Below are 25,603 nucleotides of genomic sequence, written 5' to 3' on the forward strand. Positions count from 1 at the left end.
ACTCCCTTCTCGGACTCAAGTCTTGTGGTCTCAAGGTGGCTGCCACTTGTACTTCCAGGTCCAATCCAGCAGAAATGAGCTTTTGTCCCAGCATTCCCTGCCAAAGTGCTGAGCTTCACTCTGATTGGACCCGCTGAGGTCATGTGCCTATCCCAGAGCCAATCACAGTGGGAAGAGGACTGTGCTGTGCTGATGGATTTACCCGCCTTATCACCACTCCTCTGTTGGGGGTGGAGTTGTGAAGTTTGAGGATGGGACACAGGGAAGCAAACCACAGACGTCCACGAGATTTTACTCAGTGACACAGGCGATTCACTAAATGTTAGCTTTTGGTGTGCAAAACAGCCAATTCTTGACTTGCAAGCCCTCACTGATACATCACCTGTCACAGCAGTCATCCCTTTGCAGGCGGGCTGGGACCTCGGTCGCTTACAAGGTAGCCCCTTACACGTCGAGCATCAGGTGCATTATTCTGAGCCCAGCAGGAAATTGGTGGCAGGAGGCTTCCTAGTCACAGACTGCCTGTCCTCGTCGTTTCTCCCACCGCCCTCCCTGCAACCCCGGCTCCTGGTATCAGGCATCGCGCTACTTCCTCACTGGCCCAAATAGCTGTCTTCTATGTTTGCGGACGACTTTCTTCTGTGATGCATCCACACCTTCTGCCAGTGAAGCAGACATAGAAGTTTTGTGTCTGACTTTTTCTGTGTGTCACTTAGCTAGAGCCAATGGATGGCTGCACTAATACTTTCCGATGATGACAAAATGTTTGTTCTGCTCCATGCCCAAGGTGTAAGCCTTCCCCCAGCAGAAATGCATCACCTAAAGGTCATCCTGCTTGCCTGTCAGGCTTCTTGTGACCCCATATAATAGGAGACCTCGTCTTATACAGTCCTTCTCATTGCCATGTGAGCGAGGTCACTGGGGTCAGGAATACCTAGGCAAAGCTGCACATGCTGATGCTAATGACACAAGAGACCCAGACATGGAGGGTAAATAATAATAAAATTCGTATTATCAGGGCATAGAAAAAAAAATCTTAGGCAGTTCCCTGAGTTGATGATCCCAAATCTGTAAGTGTCCTTCTTGAGTGGGGAAAACATGAAGTTAGAACTATTGAAAGTAAATGAGACCCAGTGGAGTCGAGGGCAAGAGAATAAAAGAGGAGGGTTCCTCTTTTAGGAGCTAGGCCTTTGATGAACACACATCCACAAAGACAGACTGTACACTCCAGGTCATTCTCCAGGGAAAATGTAGCCATCAGGTTCTCTGGCCATTTGGTCTCTGTTCCCTCAATGCCACTGGCCCTGAGCTGTGTGTAAACCGTGGGCAAAGGAGGAGCCTGGAGAGCACTGGGTCAGATTAAGGAAGAAGGGCGGAGTTCACAGAAACCAGCTGTGACTCAGCAATGGCCTTCTGTCTCAGCTGGAGTGACCCGAGCTGGGGCCCTGTTGCAGTGAGGAGAAATACAGATGTCTCAGCCCTTTGACCACCTCTAGGTCTGGGAACCTCAATGGACGGCCTTCACCTTGATGGCACACCCTGGTCTTTCTCTAACACAATCCAGCTCAGTAACCTTACGGGAGATGCTGGTGATGTCATTGCTTTTGTGGGCGTGTCTCGCAAAATGCAAAATCCTACTAATAAATTGTAGGTTTTTCCAGTTAGAAATGAATACTGCCATGCAGATATGCAGAAAACAGGCCCACTTAAAAACCATTTAAATGATATGTAGTTTGTAAAAGATAATGGATTCTATTGATTTCATCTTAACCTCTGTCATCAGAGACATTTGAAGACCTGAAGTGGGTTCAATGAAAAAAAACAAAATTGCGTAGCATTTGGAAAGCTATTTTGTGAGTGTATGGTAAGACTTTCTAGTGTATGCTTTTGTTTTCTTTCCCCCCATTTATACAGACTTTTGTTCTGCTCTTAGATAAAATACTAATAAACAGGAAGTTGAAAAAAAAATGTGGTGCAATTGTTCTGAAGGTTGTTTTTCTGGAGCTCTAGGGCCACACGGCACCGTCCTATTCAGAGCGGTCCCTGTAGGTGGTGGTGTTAATAAAGAAATGAGAGGCCTCGGTTGCAAGCCTGCGAAGCAGCTGGCCTCCCGCGGGGGCCTCAGCCTCCGGGACCCGTGGGGCCTGAGCACATTCCAGCAGTTTCCTCTTTATTTGTCCTGAACCAAGCTGTAGAATTTTAAGGGGGTGAAAATAAGGCCATTCTTATGGAAAATGTAATTTCTTCTTTGCTCTTCATGCTGAGGACACAAGATTCTGTGTGTGTGTGTGTGTGTGTGTGTGGGTGTGTGTGTGTAAGAACCAGGAGCAAGCAATTTACTAGGAAGGTGCCCATCTTTGTTTACGGTTTGGGCAATTAATTAGCAACGACTCTGGTCTGTTACCATTTGAATAAGTTAATGAAAATCTGAATCTTATTCTATTTGTGTAAAAGAATGACTTTCATAATCACGGCAACCGTTGCTGGGTTTCCTGATCTAAGACAAGATAATAGGCAAGAACCTAAAGGCAGCCCTGCCCTCCCAGGCCCTGACCCCAGCAGGTCCTGGCCAGTGTGAGCTGGGTTCAGGAGCTCCAGCAGCTCCACAGCCAGCCCAGGAGCCTGGGATGTGCTCAGTCTTGAGCGGGTGTCAGTCCCAGCGTGACTGGGGGGTGTTGTGAGGTCCTCCATAGCCTGCCCCTATCCTGTGTGGGGCTCACAGAACCAAGCCTGGAATCCTACACCCTCAGCCTTTTGCCCCCCACTATAGTGCCACCTCCTTGGGTCTCCCACAACAGGGGTGCAGAGTTGCAGGAAGGGGAAACTGAGGAAATAGGAAGGTTCCAGAGGGAGCAGGGCCACGCTCTGTCTGGAGTGTTCCCAAGGTCCTGCCAGGGAGGTGGAACACAGCCACCAGTCTGCAGAGACACACAGAGTGTCCCCTGCACCATCACCAGGCTTTGAATTCTCACCCACCTAGAGTCATCTCACCCCAGCCTCTGCTCCTGGAGCAGTTGCCTGTCCTGGGCGGTTCCTCCATCCTTTTGTTTCTGTGTTTATTACTCAGTGTAACTCAGTGTTGAAAACTAGAAGGAGGTGGAGGTGCGGTGGCTGCTGGAGGGTGGGCCTGGGCAGGACGTGCAGGGAACAGTGCCGTGGCCGAGCGCATGGACCCGTGCACCCCATGCCTCGGTGGGTCTGCACCTGGAGAAGGGCAGAGCCCTGGGCACCACCGTTCATGGATCAGAGCCCAGCGGCCTCTTCAGGGTCCAGCCCTATCGGGGAAGATCTGGGCAATGTCAGCTGCGGCAGCATTTGGCTAAGTTCTAGAAGGGCAGAGTTTCCAGAGGGGACACAGTTGGTCGTATGCTGAGCCCCATGTTGAAAGAAGCTTTTATGGCAGAGCTGGAAAGAAGCCTGGCTCTTACAGATGGCCCCCCTTGCCTCTGGAAGTGTAGCAGTCCTCGTTCCGGGCTCTACGGAGCCCCACTGGCACATCACACGTTCTAGGCTTGAGTACGTAGACATTCGGCACTTTCATTCCTATTTTTAACATTTATTTTCTCCTCAGAGTCAAGAAGTGTGCCCACCGAAGTCAGCCCCTGTCAGTAAATGGAAAATTCCAGCAACAAAGCATCTAAATGCTTCCTAGACTAGACTAGACCCGTGCCCTGTCTGTGAACAGATATGGGTGAAATGTCAAAACCCCAGAAGTCAAGTCGGGTTTACATATTGTGCCAAGAACACTGGGCTACTTTTGTCTTTTGGAGCTCAACTTTCATAAATTATGAAGTCTTTTCTTAGATGACTGCGCTCGTGGTTACAGAGCCGAGAAGTTACTTTGCTCTTGAATGTGGAGCATTTTCACTGATTTCAGTCTTACTCATTAGAAAATATTGTGTTCACCCGCAGAACACCACCCTGCCCCCCTCCTGCAGATGCTTTAGAAGTGCGGGCCCTGCCTGGCTGGTAGTCCCATGGGAGCTGAGTCTGAGATCCATGGAGATTTGGGAGCACACTCACCCCACTTGGTCACAGCGTTTGGTGGTGGGGGTTGTGTGTGAAATAAAACATCCACCCTAGGGTCCTTGGAGTCACACACCCCTGGCTCCTGCCATCAGACACGGGAGTGTGACTGTTATTACCAAGGGCAGCGACTAACCATCCGGCGCCTGCTGCAGCCCTGTTGTGAAACGTTGGGATTTCCATCAGTGCACCGACCCTCATCAGCACTTTGCTGTTTTTGACAGTTTACATTTTTGGAGGCTTTGAAAACTAATTCGATCTGTTTCAGTTTGAAATTTCTCCGAAGGTCATTTTACCAGCCTTAGGCCCCCGTTGATAATGCTTTCATTTTAAACAGTTATTTTCTCTCTGTTAAGTGATCACTCCTTGCTTGGTGTGTGGTCTAGTGACTCAAAATCCTACGGGGCGAGGGAGCTTGGATGCGGAGCCTGGCCCTGGGGTGGACAGCTGCCTGCGTGGCCCCAGGTGGCATTCCTTTTGGCCGTCCACGGTCATTGCTGGATTCCATCGACAGGAGGAAGCAGGAGGACCTCATGGTGTGGTTTTAGAGCTTCCGTGTTTGTGTGTTGGTCCACAGAATCTACTCTCTTCTATAAATATAAGTGTATAACCTCCTTCCAGAAAATTAAGAAAGGCTACAATTAATTGTGCCCAATCAAGAATTTTCTTTTCTGGAAAATTTTCCTTTCCCTGGGAAACCAATTAATAACTCGTCTTGGTTATTGTAATAATTTATATACCTTATATAGTTATATGTTGTATATTTTACATAGCTAATACATACACAAACTATCTGAGGCTTTTTTTTTAAAAAAAGAGAAACAATAGTAGTTGATTGAACTCAATTTCTTTTCAGTGTCAAAAAGGGCATCGTGTAACAACCCCAACAGGAGAGGGTTCAGAAATGAAAACTAGCTGACATTTGCCCACTTCTGAATTAAAATGCAGCATTTGGCTTTCATTTTTTTCTTCTCTGTTCAGCCTTAACAGTTTTTGCATAACATCAGGCTTTTTCAGATCTAAGATAAAAATGATGTAGGATTATATTTCAAATTAGAACTGTCCTGTGATCACTCACATGTTTTGCTGTTGTTGTGATCTAGTAAACAGTGCTCATTAATCAATAATTCACACCCTGGGTCGGTGATTTTTGCCTTCATATTCACTCGGGTTGCATGACATTAATATTTCATACTTGCTTACCTGTTAAATTAATATTTTATACAAGCTTACCTATGAAATGTGTGTTTTCTATGTGCTTGCTGCTGCTCATTTTGTAGTATACAAGTCAAGAAAACTAGCAAGGTGTACGTAGCTCTTTTGTACAAAACAAATGGCACATGATACCATCTTTAGCAACAACTTTGGTTACTAGCAGATGAATTTTAAAACGAAAACTTGCCTTTTCTATCAACGAAGAAAATATTTTCTTTTTCTCTCTTCCCTCTCTTTTTTTGTTGGTTCCTTTTTATTTTTTGCACATAGTCAACTTCAGTCCCTGTCCTCAGGGGAATTACTCACTGTATTTTCTGCTTACGGTCACCGGGGACTAATGTGGGGTCCGCCGTGGGTTTCCTGTTGTTTCTCGTAACTTCACTCAGTGGCGAGAAAAAAACTTGTGTGCAGATGCTCACAGGGGTAGGAGATAGCAGCCTGGTTTACTTTACTTCTGAAATGACTTTTAAGATACCAGTTTTAAAAGTGTGTCTTTTACCAACCAAAACAGCAAGTCCCTGACATTTCTCATATGCTTGATGTGCAATTATGTGTTTGGACTCAACTTCCACTTTTCAAATCTGTGAAAAGCATTGCTCAGGCCAGCTCTGTTTTCGTATAACTAAATGGAGCCGGACAGAAAAGGGACACTGCATCAGAAACTGGGGTCCTGTTCAATCCTTATGATGCTGAGGGTGTTTTGAATTAAAAAATAAAAAGGATAATTCCAATTATATGAGATATCTAGGGTAGTCAAATTCAAAGAGAAAGAAGGTGTGGTAGGGCTCCCAGGGGCTGGGGTAGGGCGGGTGGGGAGTTATTGTGTAATGGGGACAGACTTTCTGTTTGTCGTGAATGATACAAAAGTGCTGGAGATGGGTGGTAGTGATGGCTACCCCACATCATGTATGTGCCGAGAGACTTTGAATTGTAGGCTTAAAAAATGGTTAAATGGTAAATTTTATGTCATGTACATTTCGCCACAGTGGGAAAAAAAAGCACATGTGTGGAATGGAAACAGGGCATTTGAATTACTATGTATAATAAAGTTAGACGCTAGGTGGGATTTGTACGGAATTATAAAAGTTATAGATCTCAAGAGGCTCCACGAAGCTCAGACCTCTGGATTCACAGATGTGGGAGCTGAGGCTAGAGGGAGTGTCTACCCCCTGAGTGATGACAGAGGAGCCCAGATGGCAGGGCCTTTAGCTGGTCCTTTGCTGCCTCCCCCAGAATGGTCAGAGGCAATGGGCCTTTGATTAGATTAGCTCCGAGAGAAAGACCTGTGTGAGGATGTTTTAATCCCGCAGCCTTTAACCTAGCCAGTTCCTGACTTAGACGGTGTTTCTCTGGGGAGGGTCCAGACCCGGGGCTGGTCCCACCGAGCCCCGTGACCTCAGATGCCATTACATGGGTGGTGGCTTTCATTTCACAAGGAAAATCGATTTTGAAACCAAAGTGGCTCCCAGCAGCAGTTTGCAGCCACGGGCTCTCCCAGCATCTGGACACGGCTGCTGTGTGTGAGGTTTGGATGTGACAAGTTCCGCCCATGCTTTGCAATCTTACCTCGTGAACAGTTTACATCTGTTATTCTTAATGTGCCATCCTATGAAGGGAGTTTTGTGTGAGAATTATCCATGTGATCTGTGTAAGTGCTTTAAGTGAGCTTGGGAAGCCCAACCCGCATGAAACAAATTTCAGTAACCACTTCGCGGCCTTGGAACGCAATGTGCCGAGCCTTTCCTACGGCATGCCTTCAGCTTTTACTCCACTGTGTATTTCCTGTAGTCACACAACTTCTTGAGCTGCATTTGCTAGTGTGGATTCTCAGTGGATTCCCACGAATCATATTTAATCTCACAGCAGCTGCTGCTGCACTTGTGCCCAACGTACCACTTCCTAATGGCTGCACCACACCGTGCCGGCTTTTGTTGTCACACGTTGTGCCCAGTGTCAGCAGCCATAGTCCCGGGTGGAGCCGAAGCAGAACGAAGAAATCATTTGTGAGTAAGGGACCACAAATGCCTAACGTGTGAGGCAGGCAAGTCACAGAGACAAAAGCATGACATACTTTTTCTTTCTAAATGAGGCAACTACAGCTCAAAAGCCAACTTGGCTTTCACTTTTTAAAATACATCCTGCTAGGAGCAAACGGATGCTCCGTACCACCGTAGCCCAGGTAAATGCCATTCAGAGAAACACAGCACGAATGACAGGCAGTCCTCTGGGGGCTTTATCAGGGGCGATGGCACGCCACCCTGCCACCCTGGTGGGAAGCCTGAACTATCCCCTTCAATGTCAATGTGGTTCCAGCCTTTTCCATGCTTCGCTTTGCAATTCAGCTACTTGGGAATTACAGACTGAAGAATATTTCTCCCAATCTGGTAAGTTTTCCTGATTCTGGGCTCCTTCAGAAATGGGCCACGCACATTCAGTCGGGAGCACCTCCGTGGAGGGGAGAGAAAGGCAGAGAGCCTGAGAGACTGGCTGCAGGAATGTCACTGAGAATGCTGGAGTAAGAGGCTTGAGGGAGAAATCGTGGAGCTTGGATGGGAAGAGAAATATCACTGTCAATGTGTGAAGGTGACCGATACCCTGGAGGTGAAAGAAGATTTAGCGTGGATAAAGGGTAACCAGAGTAATGGGGTGAAACCAAAGGAGGGTGTCCTGGAATTTAATGTTGGAAATATAGTTCCAAACCCCCACCAGGAGTGTAGCCATCAGAGTATGAAATGGGCTTATCAGAAAGAAAAAAAATAACAAAAAACTGTCAGACCAGTCCTAGTGACATTGCAAAGAAGGTGACAGTGAAAAGCCTCTGAGCTGGAGGAACTGGCAGTGTTGAGCCAAGTCTGGCTGCTGGCCCAGGTGACAGTGGTGGGTTTGTACAGGGCCCCTCGAAGCCACAGGCCTGTCAGGTCAGCCCCTGGGCTGGGAGCTGCTGAACGCCTGCTGACCCCTCCATACCTCTCCTCCTGGCGTTCAGACCATGGCTTCCTAAACATGGTGGTCAGCGTGCTGCGAAAGCCTCGGTATCACTGTGTGGTAGTCTATGGGGTCACAACTGGGAATTATATACAAAGTCATAATGGGGGCACCTTTATTTTATTTTATTATTTATTTTAATCTGTTGACTTTCCAAGTAATTTACAGATTTCCAAATAAATAGCAGAATTGTCATTATTACAGAAACATTTTTCATTAGAACTATAGTTTATTAAAAGTGCTGCCTTCCCTGAGTCACCCTTAGGATTTGTTCTTCCCTTGCAGGCAGAGATTTATGCCACAGCAGGGCTTTCAGTGTCATGTGTAGTCTTGAGATCACTCTTACTGGCTTCATGTACTGACCTGCTTGATGTAGGCCTGTCAAGACACTAGGGAGGCAAAGGAATATTTGTATAACAAGGTAAGAGGGTCTTCTCCAAATGTGAAAGGACTGTGCTCCACAAAATCGTGACTGTCTATGACCAAAGCTCCTTCCCCTGAATTTCTACAGCTGCTTTTTTAAAACTCCAGGGAGTAAGTGTCTGAATCACGATGAGTCTTTGGCTCCCTCCAGGCTCTCTCTGGATGAGGTGGCCTCTGTGTGGTTTCTCTGTATTTCTTCCCCTTCTTTCTTCCCAAACCTCTCCTCCGCCTTCCTCTTCTCCCTCTTGCTTTTCTGTCTGGGTCCTCATCTTCACTTTTCTCTGCATTTTTTAAGCAATGCACACAAATTGCTTTTTTAAAAAAAGAAAGGTATTTTTATACTTTTTTTCTAAAAAAAAAAAAAGCATGAATTAAACAATGAAACCACCCCTCAATATGTTTGTCTACAGGCCCAGGTAAGCAACAAATGACAGAAACACAACTTTTATTTTTCCAGCTGTGGCCGTCTGCTCCCCCAACGTGGGGCTAGGCCCTGGTTGGGGGAAATAGTCTGCGGGCTCCCCTGGGAGAAATCTTGTAAGCTGCCTGCCAGTGGGACAGGCCTGTCTCCAAACATCCCTCCCCTCTCCCAGCCCCACAGACTGTGTTAACTACCCGCCTGGGAGGCGTGCTCAGAGACCCAGTGCCCAGAGTCCACCTCCCCTTTCTTTCCAGGGAAGGGCAGGGTGGGGGAGGCGGAGGAAAAGGAAGCGCTCGGTAGTTTGGGAGCTGGGCAGGCATGGGCTGCAGGGAGAACGCCCAGGGACAAGAAAGTCCAGAGTAGGCTTGGCCCAGGCTTGCCTCTCCTGGGGAAGGGAAGAAAGCTGTCCTTCTCTCTTTCCTTCTGTTCTGCTACACGAGGTATCCCGCTCTCAGCTGCCCGAGTTTGGCTGACTCCCTCACAGAGCCCCACACCTGACTGCATGTGCTCTAACACATCTTTAAATGCGTATCAGTTTTACTCAGTAATGTGAATCCTCTTGCTAATCATACCCAAGTTTTGATGGCAATTGACATTACCCTGCGTCTTTAGAATCCCCAGGGGTACGTGGTCTTGGGCCCCACTTAGCACAGGAGCAGTGAGTTGATTCTTATCCATGAAGTGTCTGTTCTGTGCCAAGCATGAACCCGGCATGTGGACTTGGACAATAGACCAGACAATTTGTGTTGAGTGCTTAGTCAGGGCCCTGTGCGAAGAGCCAGCTCCTTGACCTGTAACCCAATGCTGGGCTCACTGGCCTTCTGTCCTGAGGCCTCTGTGTGTCTTATAGGGCAAGATGTCCCCTCCCTGATGCCCCAGCAGCCCCACTGGGACAGCCTAGGACTAGGGTGTGGGTCCTCTCACTGTGATTGGTCTAAGCAGCCACTTCTTTGGGTCTTTCTGTCTGTCGAAACCTCTGTCAGTTAAATAAACAACAAACAAATGAATGGGCCTGAGTCAACCGGCCCTCCTGCCCCACCGGCTGCCCTACCTGTCCCACCTGCCCTGCCTGCCGCCCCTGTGAACTGAAAGACCCTTTGCAAACCCAGAGGGGAGAGAATCATGGCACTGGGGTAATCAATCTAAGAAGCCTCTGACTTCTGAGAAAACCCATTGGATCCCTTTCCTGGCATGACAGCCTTCTTTCGTGCCCCCACACCCTGACTCCCTGCGGCAGTCATCGCACCTCGAATAGACCCAGCATGAGAACGGCGGTTCCTCCTCAGTCACTAACAGCCACTATCACCAAGGAGCCCTCTTGTTTTTCTGGATCTCTGCTCATGAGACTCTTCAGCAGAACCTTGCATCAAGGGCGCCAGAACGTTCTACCCTTTATTATGACGATTGCACACACAAACCTGCAAAGGGAAATGTTATTTAATTGGATAAACAACCTTGGTGTAGTCTTCTTTTTCTGTTTTATTTCAAGGTACTTCTGATATGGTTAACAGGACGTCTTTGGAAAGATTTCTGAGTCTGCATGGACCTGAAGGACTTCATCCTGGGACTTGCTAGTCACCTGGGCAGACTGTGGAGGGTAAAGGAAGCAATGAATTAATATTCGAGAGTGATGCTGAAAGGCTCGCCCCAGGACAACCCTGATTCCAAGGCGTGGTCGGAGACTGTGGGAGAGGGAAAGATCTGATGGGGAGACAACCACAGCTGCACTCCTCCAACCCCTCTCGTGGGCCTTTTCATGACGTCACAGTGAGCTAATTCCCTTCCTCATACGGAGAGCAAACCAAGAGCAAGCCTCCACCGTCCTGGATCCTCGGCCCCTCCGTAAGGGGCTCCGGTGAACAGGTGGGAACCCGAGGCTGGCCAAGCCCTGTTGAGCGATGAGCCTTCATACATCTGCTGACTTCTGCTCTTCAAGAACTCAAACACCCAACAGAGGAAGACAGTTTCCTCTTTGCTTAAGAAGGCCTCACATGCAGGAGGTGGCAAACCACTTCTCAAACGCTGAGGGTCCTGTGTACACGTGCGGAATGTCCACCGTGCTCCAGCCGCAGTGTTTGGTGCTGGTGACCCAGGGCCAGCTGGCCCTGCGGTCTGTCCTGGAGAAGTGGCAGTCTAGGCAGGCACATGGGGATGTGGCCCGATACCTGTGCAGGAGAGGCTCCATGGGCTGTGGGGTGTCATCACTGACTCTCATGGTAGTGAAGGTGGCACGGGAAGGAGGCCAGAGTGTGGTCACACAGAGTCCCCAGTCCTTCCTGACTCTTCATTGGCCAAAACGCAGCAGGTTAACCACCTCTCTGGTGTCTTCCTTCTCTCTAAATGAGGATAATAAGAGTATTTGCTTCAGAGCGTTGGGCAAACTCACCAGGTTCCATGGTTTGCCCAGGACAGTACCCCCACAAATAGTGGCCTTCAGTCTCACCATCTCACTGAACCAATTTCCATCAATTTTGGAATTGTAGTTGTTTCCCAGGTGATGAAGGTGCCTCCTGCTCTGACAGGCTGCACCCTTCCTGCCACTTCCGAGCCCATGGGGCGGAGTCTCACACATTCTTTGCCAGCTTGCAGCAAACATCGTGTGAGTGGGGATAAGAGACACTGCCCTCTCTCCCGGACAGCCCAATGGAGCCAATCTCAGCATGCAGGACCCGGCGACTGGAGGCAAGCCTGAACACCAAGCCCACGTGTTGCCCAGTGACAAGTCCATCCTCCCAGGAGAGGAACGAGAAGGTGCATTTTAACCCACAAAGTGACATTATGACTCCCATCTGGTGTGGGTGGTCACATCTGGAAGAGACCAGCTTCCTGGTCATGGCACCCAGCAAGGCCAGATTGTGGCCACCCCATGAAAGGGACAGGAAAGAGTTGGGGAGCCACGTGGAGAACAGAGGTGAGTCTAGGTTTGAGGACAGAAGTTACTCTTTTACTGATCACTGGCAAGAAGCAAATATAGGTCATTGGAGCAACTCTGACATTACGCTTCTAAATAATCCTCGTGAAAATGACAGTGGTCTCCAAGTCACTTCTTGGAAATAAATTGTGGGTAAAGACCATCTGCTTAAAGCCTGGAAACACAGTTTCCTCCGGGTTGTGTTCTTAAATGCTTTGACGATGTGGTTTGCTTTTCTCTCTAAGAAAAAAAGAAAAAAACTGAATAAAGTCTGACGAGTGAGTGAGCCTCAGGCCACAGTCACCAGGGGCACGAAGGCTGGAGAGGAAGGTCGGAAACTCGTAGGGACATGAGATCTGTTCCAAAGGCACCAGTCCAACATTAAGTGAAGAAAATATGTGCTTCAGATTGGGCGATGTGGCCATTCTCTGAGGGAAATGCAAACGAGGACGTTTTTAAGCATGATTTCTACTTTGTCACCAAACTATGTCACTGGTGCTCATTGCAAAGTGACAATTGCTGCCACTGTCTCTTGAAGGATTAGTGCTCATTCCCTAGCAACAGGCAGCAGCAGAAAGAAGGCATTGCAAGTAGTGTCCCCAACAAACTCAGTGTCAACAGTCTACAGCACAGGCAGCCACAAGGGAGGGCCGCATGTGGCCTCACTGGCGTCTTGTCTATGCCCGTGGCCCAGGCAGGTGGGAAGGAAGCATGGGGCTGTGTGGGACGTCCTGTTGGTTTGCTGAAATGGGAGATTCCACATTTTGTTTTGTACACTAGATTGGCCATTCTGGATTAGCTCCATCACAAGTGCCTTACTGCTGTGTTGGAACTCTTTTTCTTTATTTGTCCTTCGCAAAACCAATCCATGAAGCAGATTTGCTGACCAGCTGTTCCTGGGACCTCTGTGCGCTGGCTCAGAACCCCAGCCTGCTGTTCACAGGCACTGGCAGACCGCGGCCCGGATCTGGAAGCTGAGCTCCCAGGTGCTGCCGGCGGTGAGGGCCCTTCCTTGCCTGCCCCCCGGAGACCAGCTTCCTGGTCTGTCCTGGTCTTAACACTTCTCAAACACACCCACAGCATAGGCAAGGGGAAGAAAGCCCTTAATACACAAATAAAACACATTCTCAAAGTCCAGGTGACTTTGAGTTTATAAAATAAAGTTTGTTTCCCACGAAGAAGACAGTTGAGGAGCAGGTGATAGGTGGCAATCCTTACTGTCCTCTGCTGTCCCCAGACCCCTGCCCACTTCCTTTTCCAGCTGCCCTTTCAGGGTCCCCATGGGGATGTCCTCTGGCTGGGCTGTCCTGGGGTTGACTGGTAACCTATATGGACAGATTTTATGCTCCTTTAAAAATAACAACAACAACAACAATAATAATAATAATTAACAATGAAAGAGTTAGGTTTGGGGGAGAAGCCCTTTTTAAAGCAGACTGCTATGGAAAGTAATTGATAAGAAATGCAGTTTTATGAAAAACAATTTTTTTTCTGTAACCTTTTAAAAGCTGTGTTGCTAACTGCGCATAACCCCTGCATTTGTGTCCTGGGGTGGGGACCTGGCCTCCCCAGTGGGGATGTAGGTGGAGGGTGGAAGGAGCAGAGTTCCTATTTGAATGTACATTGTTGTCACAGCACGCTGACGGCCATTTCCCTTTCTGTGAGAGACCTGTGCGGTACCACGCAGGGGGTTCTGTGGTTCAGGGTGCTGTTGGCTGCAGAGTGTGGATTTCACGTGGGTGTGCCGTGGCTCATCTTGACCTTAATTTGTCTTACAGCTTAATTCCATTCCCAACAAATTAGGCAAGACAGGAAATGGCATTTGGAAGCGAGTGAATGAGTGACTGATTCATACACCAGACATCGTTCTTGTGACAGTGAAATGGAGATTCCCTGAGCTATCTCTCAATGACATACAAATCACTAATTCTTGGTTGCTAAACAAGCTGACAAAATGCCTGAGCCTGGCGCCTGGGTGAAGGCACCTGAGGGCAGTTGTTTGTTTACCTGGGACTTTTGACCGGCCCTCTGGTATGACTTCTATGGAGACAGCTTGACTCATGGTAAAACATTTGGTGTCACTCTGGGTTTTCCTTGTTGCCGACAATTCTAAGTGTTAAGTGAGGGAAAGTCTGTCTTATCAGAATGTTCTTTCCTAGTGGCAGTGAAGTGACCGAAAGGTTCCAACCTGCTTTGGGGAATGCCCTGCTTATCAACAGTTCCCTCCCTCACCACTCTGTCCACGGTAGTCACCAACCTCTGTCACCATCCTGGTGACGGGGTGTGAGGGTGGGCTTCTAGTCCACTCATCAGCCACAGTTCCACTTTCTTTTCAGTAGAACTTAGGTAAGGAAGTGGGAAGACATGGAAAAAATTTGTGTTTGGTAAATAAGAGTTAAATCTTTTCAGATTTCTAGGCTGGAAATCAACAAAACAAGATGTGCTCACAGAAGTGGTTACTTCTAAACTAAGTATAGACTGGAGATAAATCTGACAACCTCTGACATCTTTAAATGTCAAATCCACCCGCACATCACAGATGACATCGTACCTAATGATCGAACTCCCTTTAAAATATACTTCATGTAAATACATTTTTGTGAAACCACAAGCTGTCTCTCTCAGTTTTGTTTTCAGCTGGCTTTGATAAAGAGATTGGCATTCTACAGCTAATTAAACAGCTTACAAGCCAACATCAATGAAAGGTTTTAGGCTCAGAAATACACTACACTCTTCACGGTCCAGGGACATCCACAGTGTTTTTTAATTGTGCCAACAGACACCATCAGAGGAGAATTATTTAGCTCTAACCTGAGTTTATAACCCAAATGATAAGTCCAGTATCTGCTCTGTCTTCGTCAACTCATCCTATCTCCAACACAGTGAGCTGGGTTCATATGAACAAGAAATGCAATTCATGTCTTTGTGTTCACTTACATATATCAGTTTTTAATATATTACAAATTTCTTATACTTGTTACATATTCCACTGTGAGACTAGAAAGCTATTTGCTTCTTCTTTGTGGAAAATAGAAAATGAAATGTGAGAGACCCTTGTTTCCAGGTCAAGAATTCTGAGTTTCTGGGCTGCTCTGTCTTTCTTTCTTATTGTCTGTCTTTCTTATTTTTTTTTTCCAGTTGTAGTTATTTCTAGATTCTAGAAATTATTACTTGCTTAAAAAAAAAAAAAGGTTGGTCTTTCTAATTTTACAGTTGGACTTGCCCTAACCCTCAAAACCAGATTACTGTAATAAAATTGTTGTCATAATTTCATACGTGAACGGCTGACTTGGAGTAAAAAGATCTATCTAGTAAATGAGAGGAAAACTCTATTTTACTTAGACTCAGGAGTGCCCCTAAATATAACAATGCTATTTTAATATCTTAATAAATGCATTTTGTGAAAACAAGGAAGAACAAGTTAGCTGGCTGCATGTGAAGTAATTGTGCTAAACCCATTAATTTTTAATTTGGAAAAGTTCACATTTTGATTTATATACTTGCAAAAAAAAAAGTGGAATTTTTTTTTTAATGCTTTGAATATTTCTTCAGTGAAAGCTTTTGTGCTGTGCAACTCTGCTCGTAAGAAATTCCCGGGTTACAGACACGACTGAGGGTGAACTTGAATTTGTTCCGTGACCATGGCCTTTTTAGTTGTGGTAAAACAGAGTTAGAATGACAACGGGTCTGAAGAAAGTGCTTGAAGAACATGTCATGTTTCACTCTTTCCAGATGACTAAAATCACCATCACTTCCCAGGTCTTCTGTCGGGGAAGGGGAGCTGTGTGGTTAAAAGAATGGCGAGTTTGAGTGAAGCTCAGGCTTCTTCTGAATGTGAGCATTCGATTATGCTGGCCGGCGGTCAGGGCAGGTATGCCAGGGCAAGACACTCATACAGAAAATGTCTTTAAGTGACAAATTCAGGTGATTACCAGAGTCTTCTTATGCCCTGTCATCTTTAACTATAGTGTTCATTCAAGGTTTTTTGGTTTGTATGTTCTTGATTTAAAGTGTCAGAATAGTCGCATTATGTAGAAAGGGTTTGGCACATAAAAACACCAAGAGTAACTTCTGAATCCCATGCTTTGGGTCTGGTGTTAAGCAGCAGAACACATTCCCTGGGACAGAAGGTGATATCACATTGATACTGCCATCAGTTCAAGTTTACCAAGAGCAGTGTCAAACTAAGAATGTTTGGCACTGACACAAATGTGCCTGATCTTCTCTAGGATTTAAAATTCCTCATGCTAAGTCCCCTGTCAACCAATATACATTCTCAGTGCTGCCCTTGAATTTTGTTACTGGTTTTTAGTTCTTTTCAGTGTTTCTTTGCTGGTCTCTGTTTTATGAAGAAATCCACTTTCAGAAGCAATGACTTCTCATTCTCTGTGGAGTTTCCTTTCTTTGCTTCTTTAAGAATTTTTAAGTATGAATAAATTGTGAGAATACATATTTGTGCAAAGAATGTAGGAGAGAAGAACTAACTAATTTTTAAATTGTTTGAGATCAGGAAAATGCTGGGCTGATCTGCTGTTTTTCAAATTGTTCCTCCATGTAGCCAGAGCCCTGAGTAGTATTTCTTTTTAACAGACACATTAAAAACAGCTTAACTTTTCTAAGTGTAAATAGCAAGGACTGATGCTCTAAGTATTGCCTGAAACATCTAGAAATGTGTGCAGGCTGTTGTGAACAATTCTGTCTCTTTATGGAGAGTTGTTTGGGCTTTTTAGAAACATTAATTTGATTGTACGAGCCTGAGTGTTATCAGGAAAAGAAGCTTTAGAAAATGGTTTCACAATGTGTCATTTTTCTCCTGTTTTAATCTGAGATATAGTGTGTGGGCATGCTGGTATTTTAAAAGTCTAAAAGTGTTGTACATATTGATGTGCCTCCAAATATGAAGTGGGATTGCAGACAGAGGCTTTTCTTCAGTCTTCTGTCTGAAAGTCTGCTTTTTTTCCCAAGGAGTAATTCTTAGATTTTTAGCAAGGAGTTTTTCATTCTTTTTTCATTCTCAATTTGTTGCTGTAATTAAACAGAAACAAAATTTTAAAAGCCCTGCCAGCTTTCTATCATTTTGATCTTCATATTTAATGTTTCATAAAATAAAACCTTGTGTTTTTATTTAAACTAGTTTCATTATTTTTTTGATGAAATGATTTGCGGTATAAGACTGTCATTTGGTTTCAATATTAATATATAAGATGAACTACGTGGGTGTCATTTATTTTCAGTAGTAAATAACTGCTTAACCGATCATCTTGTCTTAGCATAATTCAGTCGACTCCTTTAGAATTTTGCTCTGCAGGGTTCAAACAATATTTGATGTGTGTGTATGTAAAATACAAATTCCATCTTGTGTCATTAAAAGCAAGTTTCAAGGTGTCAGAATCGGGGAATGCCTTGTAGTTGGTTTCAAAATACAGTCAGTAGGTTAATCATGAATTATTCTTTTTTCCAGGAAAAGTCTGATTAGGTTGTTTCAGAATTTCAACTTGCTAGAATTCTTTTTTAAAATCTTTTATGTGTGTGTGTCATTTTGACGTTAAAAAGGGGTTAATTTAGTAAGAATAAGTACCTTTTCTGTTTGTATTGTGGCTTGTTCAATTTCTCATAAACTATATTTGGTAGCTAAAATGTTGAAAGCACTTTGGGAACAAAATGTCTGCTTAAACCATGACAAAATTGGCCACAATTTGCCGATTGGGCTGATAACAAAAGCCAGCAACACAAAATAGGTAGAAAAACAGTTTGTTCGGTGATGTGAGACCACTGAAGCTCTTTTTGCATGTTATTTTTTTTTCATTCTGATGTTTATGTTGTGCTGGAAGTACGTGAAGAGAAGGTTTTGCTCACCCCTAGATTCTGATTTAACCATTTCATCTAGTGAGTTTCTTCTAAAAGTTCAGAAAGCATGCTGCTCAGCGGCAGGGGGGATCCATCTGGGTACAGCCCAGCTTCTCACCTACACCCTCCATGCCACCCGGGCTGTGGCCGGTCGTGAAGGTCTCAAAGCTCATAATTGGATCTTTTAAAGCAGCACTTAAATTCCATTTTGTTTTCAAGTCTTCAACATTGAATTATTAGGCTGCTACTACATTCTTGCAAGTAGAAAACAAAAATTATAGTATGCAGTTTAAAAAAACACTTCTCTACCTGAGCACACAGTTGACAAAAATTTCAGCAACTAAAAGGAAACACTGACTTTCAAATTATAGTCACAGACTGTAAACAAATATTAATGTTTTACACAAGACAATACATTTTTTCAAACGACAGGAGACAGCAGCGTCTTGTTCCCCCTGCTGTTTTGACTTTTTTGCCTTGAGTGTGTGTGAGATAGTCTTAGTTCTTTTGTTTTCTCTCTCTCTTAATATCAGACACTCCGGAGCAATCATTGGGATGAGGTTTATGTTTTTACTTATTTAATCTTTGTTTTCACAAATAAATACAAATAACTCAAAATGAAACCTGATGGCTTTGGCGATAATAGAATAGCAGCCACGGGGAAATTTTCTTCATTTTAATGTTCTTTCACAACCCACATTCAGTTTCGGTAGGAAAATTATTAACCTTTCAACAGGGTGTTCAACATGGGTTCACAATAGACTCCTGAGTATGATTTGCAGGTTTTGGTTCTATTTTGAGATTTTGGTGTGCAGTTTTTCTTTTTTTCTTTCTTTCTTTCTTTCTTTCTTTTTTCTTTCTTTTTTTCTCTCTCTTTCTCTCTCTCTCTCTCCCTCTCCCTCCCCCTCCCTCCCTCCCTTCTTCCCTCCCTTTTTCCCTCCCTCCCTCCCTCTCTTTTAAGACCCTGGCTTTCTTTGACAGTGACAGTATGACTTGAAATCCTTTGGTTACTTCTCAGTGTGTGCACACTTTACAGTGTGTGGATTTACTTGTATTATGGGGGAGAATGGCCCTTTCTGGCCATCCTACTGTTTTGTGCTGGGAAGAGGAAATGTCTTTAGGCTTCCTGTGTCCCTCATTCTAATCCTTGGGTGGACAGTGTGAGTCCCCTGCCCCTATTTTTAAAATCCAGTTGAGCCGCATTCCAATGAGGGCACCATGGCTCTGCGGTGTGCACCTGAATCCTGCCTGCCTTGGTGGCCTCACTTCAGTGTCCTCAAAGCAAAAGCAGTGTGAGCTTGTTGCCCTGAAGGGCTGCACGGTCACCAGCCTGAATGTGGTGTCTGTCGGGCTGATCGAGGGTCAGGCAGCATTTCTGAAAGGGGCTGGGGGAGAGGATCACGGTCTCAGAGCTCCTGTCTACCCCTGAAACACTCAGGAGAGCAGACCGTGGGGCAGGAGAGGCGGGAGCGTGGGATGATCCCTGATGGCAGTTTCCACGTTTGCTGTCTTCTTTCCACGTCTGGAGGGACAGCTGCAACTGTAGGAAGGCCCTGCCGTGTGCACTGTCCTGTGTCTGCCAAGGCTGTGCCTGGGGACCCTTGGTCTCCTTTCTTGTTGGACCAAGATCACTTGCAAGCCCCCACCCTCGCTCAGTGCCCCACCAAGTGGAAATGGACTCTGAGGAACACACATTTATCTGTAATAATTGTGTGCACTTCCAGTTCTGCCACTTTCAGTGTCGTAGTAGCCTGAGTTTGTGTGTGTTTTTCTTCTTCTTCTTCTCGTACTTCCTGTATGAGGTTAGTTTTTTTAAAATGATAAACAAACGATTTTTTTTTAGCTTTTTTTTTTTTTCACCTGGCCGTACATTGCCTCTTACCTGTCCAATGGTGAACATTTTGCTGGTGCCCCGACCTGGGCCTGGTCAGATGTCAGGGTGAAGCATTTTCCCCTCTCCTCCCAGGTGGAGTCAGCAAGGTCAAGGTGGTGAACACATTTTCTGTTCTCCCGTTTGAGAGACATGCCTGTGAACCTCAGGGCTCCAGTATTCTCCTGGGGTCAAGAGGGCTAGGAGCAGGGGCAGGGAGATCCCAGGGTGTGCAGTGCGTCTAACACAGGACGTGATGAGCAGGGAGGGTCCACGGTGTGGGCAGAGAGCCCCACAGTGCTCTGCCCAGGCCGTGCAGAGAAGCAGCACCGGAGAGGGAGACAAGGGAGGAATAGGGTCATACAGTCCTCAGGTCACCGAACTGGCTGACTGTCTCGGACGGCTTCTGGGTGGCTTGCCCTTCCCCCACAGGGGTTCTCAGGAGACAGCCGTCCATGAAGAGTGTGGACACTAAACTGAGAACATCAGTGGACAGCAACCTTCAGTCCCTCACTGTCATGGGGGACGGAGCCCACGGCCCCGTGTCCAAGAGCACCACCAGGAGCTGGCCTCACTCACCACTGGTGACTCTGGGCATGGGTCTAAATCTCAGGGGCCTGTGAAAACAGAGGTCCCTGGGCCCCGCCCACAGTTTCCAGTGGGCAGGTCTGGGCAGGGCCTGAGGGTTCCCACTGCCAGCAAGCACTCAGGTTACTGCTGCTGGCCTACAGGCCCCACGGAGAGGCACTCTTAGGGCCATGGCCGGCAGTGGTTGGGTACCTCAAAGTCCTCCGAAGCCTGCTGGCTGTCTGCATTGTCCCCTAACACTGAGAGTCCCTTCATGTCCGAGCACGGCTTTGGACTTGTACAGCCAGTCTTTCAGGGGACCCTGTGCATCTCTCAGGAACTGGACAGCAAGGTTACTTGTCACAATGCCAACCCGACTACAGATCTGCTAAGATGTTTTTGAAGTTTAGTTCTTGAAGAGTGGGTTTTTTGTTATAGATAGAGAAAGTGGCCACGGTGAGGGGTGGTGTGGCTGGGCCAGGAAATAATCCAGCGTGGGGAGCCTGTGGGTTGCCCACCCTTATCTCTATTTCTACTTTTGGTACCAACAGAGGGAGAGACCTTTCTGTCCCAGAAGGTGGGCAAGCTTCCAAGGTCCTCAGGGTGTCAAGGGGTTGGAGTCACCCGTGAGTGGATGCTTGTCCCCGAAGGTAGCCAAGCATCACTGTCAGGATGCTGGATTGGAAGAGGGCACCGCTTACCCCTCGTGGCCGGATGCCCCCCACCCTCGGGTGGGAGCGATGGACCCCACAGTGGGATCTGAGGAGGTCGTGGGGTGCTCAGCTGGGAGCGCACGTCAGGAGTGGTGTCTGGCGGGAGGACCTGGGTGAGCTCTGGGGCCGCCCAGAGACCGGTTCGCACCCTGCTGCCTGGGGGCTGAGGGACATGGACTGTTTCTGAACCACAAGTAGGTCTGCAGTGTGTGGAGCACTTTGCAAAAACTGCTTTTTGGGGGTCCCACGAGAAAAGCTTCTGAGTCTGCTCAGCGTTACGGCCTTACGTGGCTTCCGCTCTCAAAACGGGCAGAGGCCTCCAGCATGGGCTCCTCTCTCCTGCCTGACATCCCCAGCAGCACACATCCTCGTCATTCACACAAGGGACCAATGTCACTTATGCCCCATTGCTTGTGACAGACAGTGAGGATTTCCTGAGCGTGCCCTCCGGCTTTCAACTTTCTGTGTGGTGAGAATGGAACCCTCCTGAGAGCTGAGCACCTTGGCTTACTACAACCTCCTGGGAAGGCACTTTGCAGTCTCAAAAGGTGGGCTTCCAACACAGTCAGATCCAATGGGAGTCACGCCTGTCGGGATATGTGTACTGATGGCTCGTTCTGTGAGTGCTGAGGAAAACCCGCTGCCCAGCAGGCTCGGGGCATATCTTGCCCGTGGGCGGCTGGGGATCTGGTATGGCCTCTCAGCATGATGTGTGGGCAGCGTCGTGAGTGTCACAGCCAAGTGACATTTGTGGTCTTCCTGTCCCCCTGCCTGGGGAGTAGAGGCTTGGACCAAGTTGGGCAAATGCCCTGCCTGTGAAACCATCAGTCTGGGGGTGGGTGCCTGAGCTGCTGTTTCTGTCCTCTTCTCAGTCTCTTTCCTCTGCTTGCCATGAGTACAGAGAGCATGATTTGGGAGCTCTCTCGGGGAGTACCAGAAGGTTGCTGGGCTACACTGGAGGCCCCTGGTGAGGGACCACATTCACAGTGGGATGTGTGTGACCCTGAGGCCATCCCTCAGACACGAGGGACAGTGACGTTGTGTACCTGTGGGGAGGCCTAACTGGAATATTCAAGTCCCTCGAATACTAAAGACTTGTAGGAGCAGCACAGCTCAGCCACACTGGAGAAAGACTAAGGCAGAATGTGGGACAGAAGCTCCTCCAGGACTGACCCAACGTGTGAGGTGCTGGTGGTCCCCACCCACGCCCAGTGCACATGGGCATATGGGGAGCCACACGTGTGATGGCTGTGAAGCAGGCACAAGCCTTTTAAAGTTCCTGGATGGACCTTGGCTATCTTTGGGGTCGCTGGACAGCCAGACCAACATGGAGTCCAGAGGGACCGACTCATCTGTGCCAGAGCTCCCAGACAGACCAGCGCAGGCCTTGCCGTGGATCTAGGACCGGGTAGGAAAGGTGTCCCTTCTAGTGTGACCTCAGGAGGTTGCCAGCTTCCTCCATCTGAATGCCTGTGAGATGATCCTTAAGGCCCTACCACCTCTCACTCTGATTTTGGTCACGTCCACATGGCTGGGAATCCCATGCTGAAGCCGTGGCTGCTGCCCTATGTTTCTCACCCCACTCAGAAGTGGGGGTACAGAGAACAGTACAAGTTCTTCAGCACCCTGTCCATTTCGGTGGGGAACTAACAGAACCAGGCTTCCCCCTTCCAACCACGCCGGCTACCAGCTACAGTGCATTTCTTTTTCTTTTCTTTTTTTTTTAATGAGGGATGGGGGATTTTGTTTGTTTGTTTTTATTGGGGAATATTGGGGAACAGTATGTTTCTCCAGGGCCCATCAGCTCCAAGTCATTGTCCTTCAATCTAGTTGTGGAGGGTGCAGCTCAGCTCCAAGTCCAGTCGCTGTTTTCAATCTTTAGTGGCAGGGGGCACAGCCCACCATCCCATGCGGGAATTGAACTGGCAACCTTGTTGTTGAGAGCTCGCGCTCTAACCAACTGAGCCATCCAGCCGTCCCTCAGGAAGCTCAGCAGCAGCTCGTTGTCTTCAATTTAGTTGTGGAGGGCGCAGCTCACTAGCCCATATGGGAATCGAACCGGCAATCCTGTTGTTCAGAGCTCACGCTCTAACCAACTGAGCCATCCGGCCACCACACAGAGCATTTCTTAGTTCCTTTCTCAATTGGCCCACCCAGCAGGCTCTGCCTGTGAAAGCCTGGGCCCTCATCCGGGATTGTAAAATGCGAGCACGCTCCAGGAAGCTGGCTTCCCACTAGACTGACCAAGGCAGAGTCCTCCCCAGGAGGTTGGATCCCACAGGGTCATCACCTCTCACAAAGCCTACTATTTCATTGCCACCAGCAAACGAAGACTTTGAGGGAACAAACAACAGCTACAGGTGTTGGCGTGGATGGGCGAACTCCTGTGGACAGGCCCTCCAGCAGAGACTGTGGAAAAATAATACAAAGTGTGAAGAGATAAACACAGACGGCCACAATTGGCCCTCAGTGCCAGGGCAGTGGGGTGATGCAGGTAAGAGAAGTGTGCTCTCGGAAGGGCCACAGGTTGTCCTCAGCAGTGTTCCCACGCCCTGAAGCCTGGGGTGTGAGGACTGTGCCCCACAGATGTGTGGGATACACACAATACACTAACACAAACGGTTTTCCTTACTTCCTACCTCTCAGGCTCTTTTGTGTGGGACCATGCTTGGGGAAGGATGAGCTCTTCCAAAAGCATGCACTTTCTCCCCTGTCACAGGGAGTTCTGTGCCATCAACGACGGTCAGGGGATGGGAGGACGGAGGCAGCTGTTTCTCCTGGGGAGCTCAGGGCTGCATCAGGGCAGGCCATGTGTGCAGGGCATGGGTGGGCCCCAAGAAAGTTGTGTGTATCCAGGACTCCCCTACTCTCAGCATCAGGACTGGCTGTGTGGACAACATGGTGGGGCCCAGCGGGGAGATTGGGGTTGACCCTCCACCCATAGCAGTGCTTGCCCTGGGATTGAAGGGCAAAGCTGGCTTGTGGAGAACCACAAAGATGCCATCTGTTCTTCAGTCTCCCTCCCTCTGTGTGTCTTTGCAAGTTCCCTTCCACTTGTTTGGGAACATTAGCTTTCGGCAAACAATGTGCTTCTTGGGAGCCAAACCATGCTGGTCTCAAGTGGCAAGGTGAGACTTAGCAGAGCCACAGTCCTTGGGGCCATCTTCAGGCCTTGGCTTGGTCAAGGACCCCTCTGTTTTCCCTTCCCCTGCCTCACTGGGGCTGCCTGGAACAAGCTGGTCTGCTATGATGCTTTCATGCACCCGGGAGGACGTCTCTCCCAGGATGGGGAGAGGAGCCAGGACTTGGGTCGGTGCCATCGACCTGGACCATCCTCATGGGATGGCAATTCCTTGGTGACCTCCTTCAAATCTCTTTGGACCCTGGGGAGGAGGATCCGGGCATTACCCAGGCACACACAAGATTGTCCTGAAAGTCCAGTGTGACTCCAGGTGGGCCACAGGGTCACCCCAGAGTCGACCCTGACCCAGTAAACAGTCAGTGGGCTTCTGGGAACATTTGCCTTTTCAGTGTCTTCTGAATTATTTTTAAGCGGATGCCACCCCCTCCCCCCATCACCACCCTCAATTTTTGTTGACGATCACTATTTGAATAGATGCTGATAAATTTGATCCGCCAGCTCACTGTGGCATTTACAATCTGTCTTTCCCTTTTCGGTTTCCTTGTACTGGAGTGACTGTCTCTCAATGCGGTTGGCAGTGACCTGTGTTTTTCATGCATGTTTGTGTTTCAGAATAACTGGGAGATGAAACAGGAAGCTCTATGACACACTTGATCGAAAATGACACAGACAAAAAAAAAAAAAAAAATCAGGACTCAGCCCCCTCCGACGCCTCTCCTGGCTGCCTGTTGCCCATGGCAGGGGTGCCGATGACCGGTCTGCCCTGGTTCCAGCTCTGACAGGCCTGGATGTCAAAGGCTTCTGTGTTCGCTGGTGATGCGTCTGTGGCATTACGTCCATGGTCTCATATGGGCGGTTTCCTACTTATCTGGCCAGGTTCCATGTGTCTTAATCCCTTTTCTTCATTAAAAGCAAAACTGAAAAAAAAAGAATTGTTTGCTTATTAGCCATATTTAAACACAAATTTAAAGGACACCAGTGTTTGAGATTAATTTCTATGGGACCACAGGGAAATCTTCCATAACCACACACAGATCATTATGACATCCTGAGAACTGTGTTGAACTTGAGTCTGTTATTACTCGGCCTTCTTTGCCCTGCCTTTTCTTTTCCTTCTCTAGAAGACCTATCTCAAGTCAGCATAGCACACTGGTGTTTGGGAAAAGCATTGCAAGACATTTGAAAGTGGGTGCACTCTGATCGTGGCCTGAAAATGGTGTCCTCAAAACTATCAGCAGCCTTGAGCTTTCGACGGGAGACCTCTGTCTCCTCAGCTGCCTCCCCTTCTTCCTCCACACATCCGTCACCCACTCACTTTGTCATCCCACGCAGGTTTCCTTGGGGCCTACTGTGTGCCAGGTTCCAGAGAGGAAGCAGTGGATGGGACCGGTTTTGCTTGGCATCCCCAACACCTCTTGTGAGCGGCACTGCTGGGGCTTTGCTCATGGAGGGAAGGGGTGCTGTGGGGTTCATCGTGGATGGA

The 25,603-nt window shown here is 47.7% G+C and overlaps 1 long non-coding RNA gene across 1 annotated transcript in view; it reads left to right on the forward strand.

Moving 5' to 3' along the window:
- The window catches only part of LOC117019317 (uncharacterized), a 52,434-nt gene extending 27,385 nt beyond the window's left edge, over positions 1–25,049 (forward strand). Inside the window, exon 2 of the long non-coding RNA XR_004422475.1 lies at positions 24,733–25,049. This is a non-coding gene — a long non-coding RNA (uncharacterized LOC117019317). The remainder of the gene's footprint in view (positions 1–24,732) is intronic.
- The last annotated feature ends 554 nt before the right edge of the window (positions 25,050–25,603 follow it).

Source organism: Rhinolophus ferrumequinum, assembly GCF_004115265.2.
Source record: "Rhinolophus ferrumequinum isolate MPI-CBG mRhiFer1 chromosome 13 unlocalized genomic scaffold, mRhiFer1_v1.p Super_scaffold_3, whole genome shotgun sequence".
NCBI classification, from domain to species: Eukaryota; Metazoa; Chordata; class Mammalia; order Chiroptera; family Rhinolophidae; genus Rhinolophus; species Rhinolophus ferrumequinum.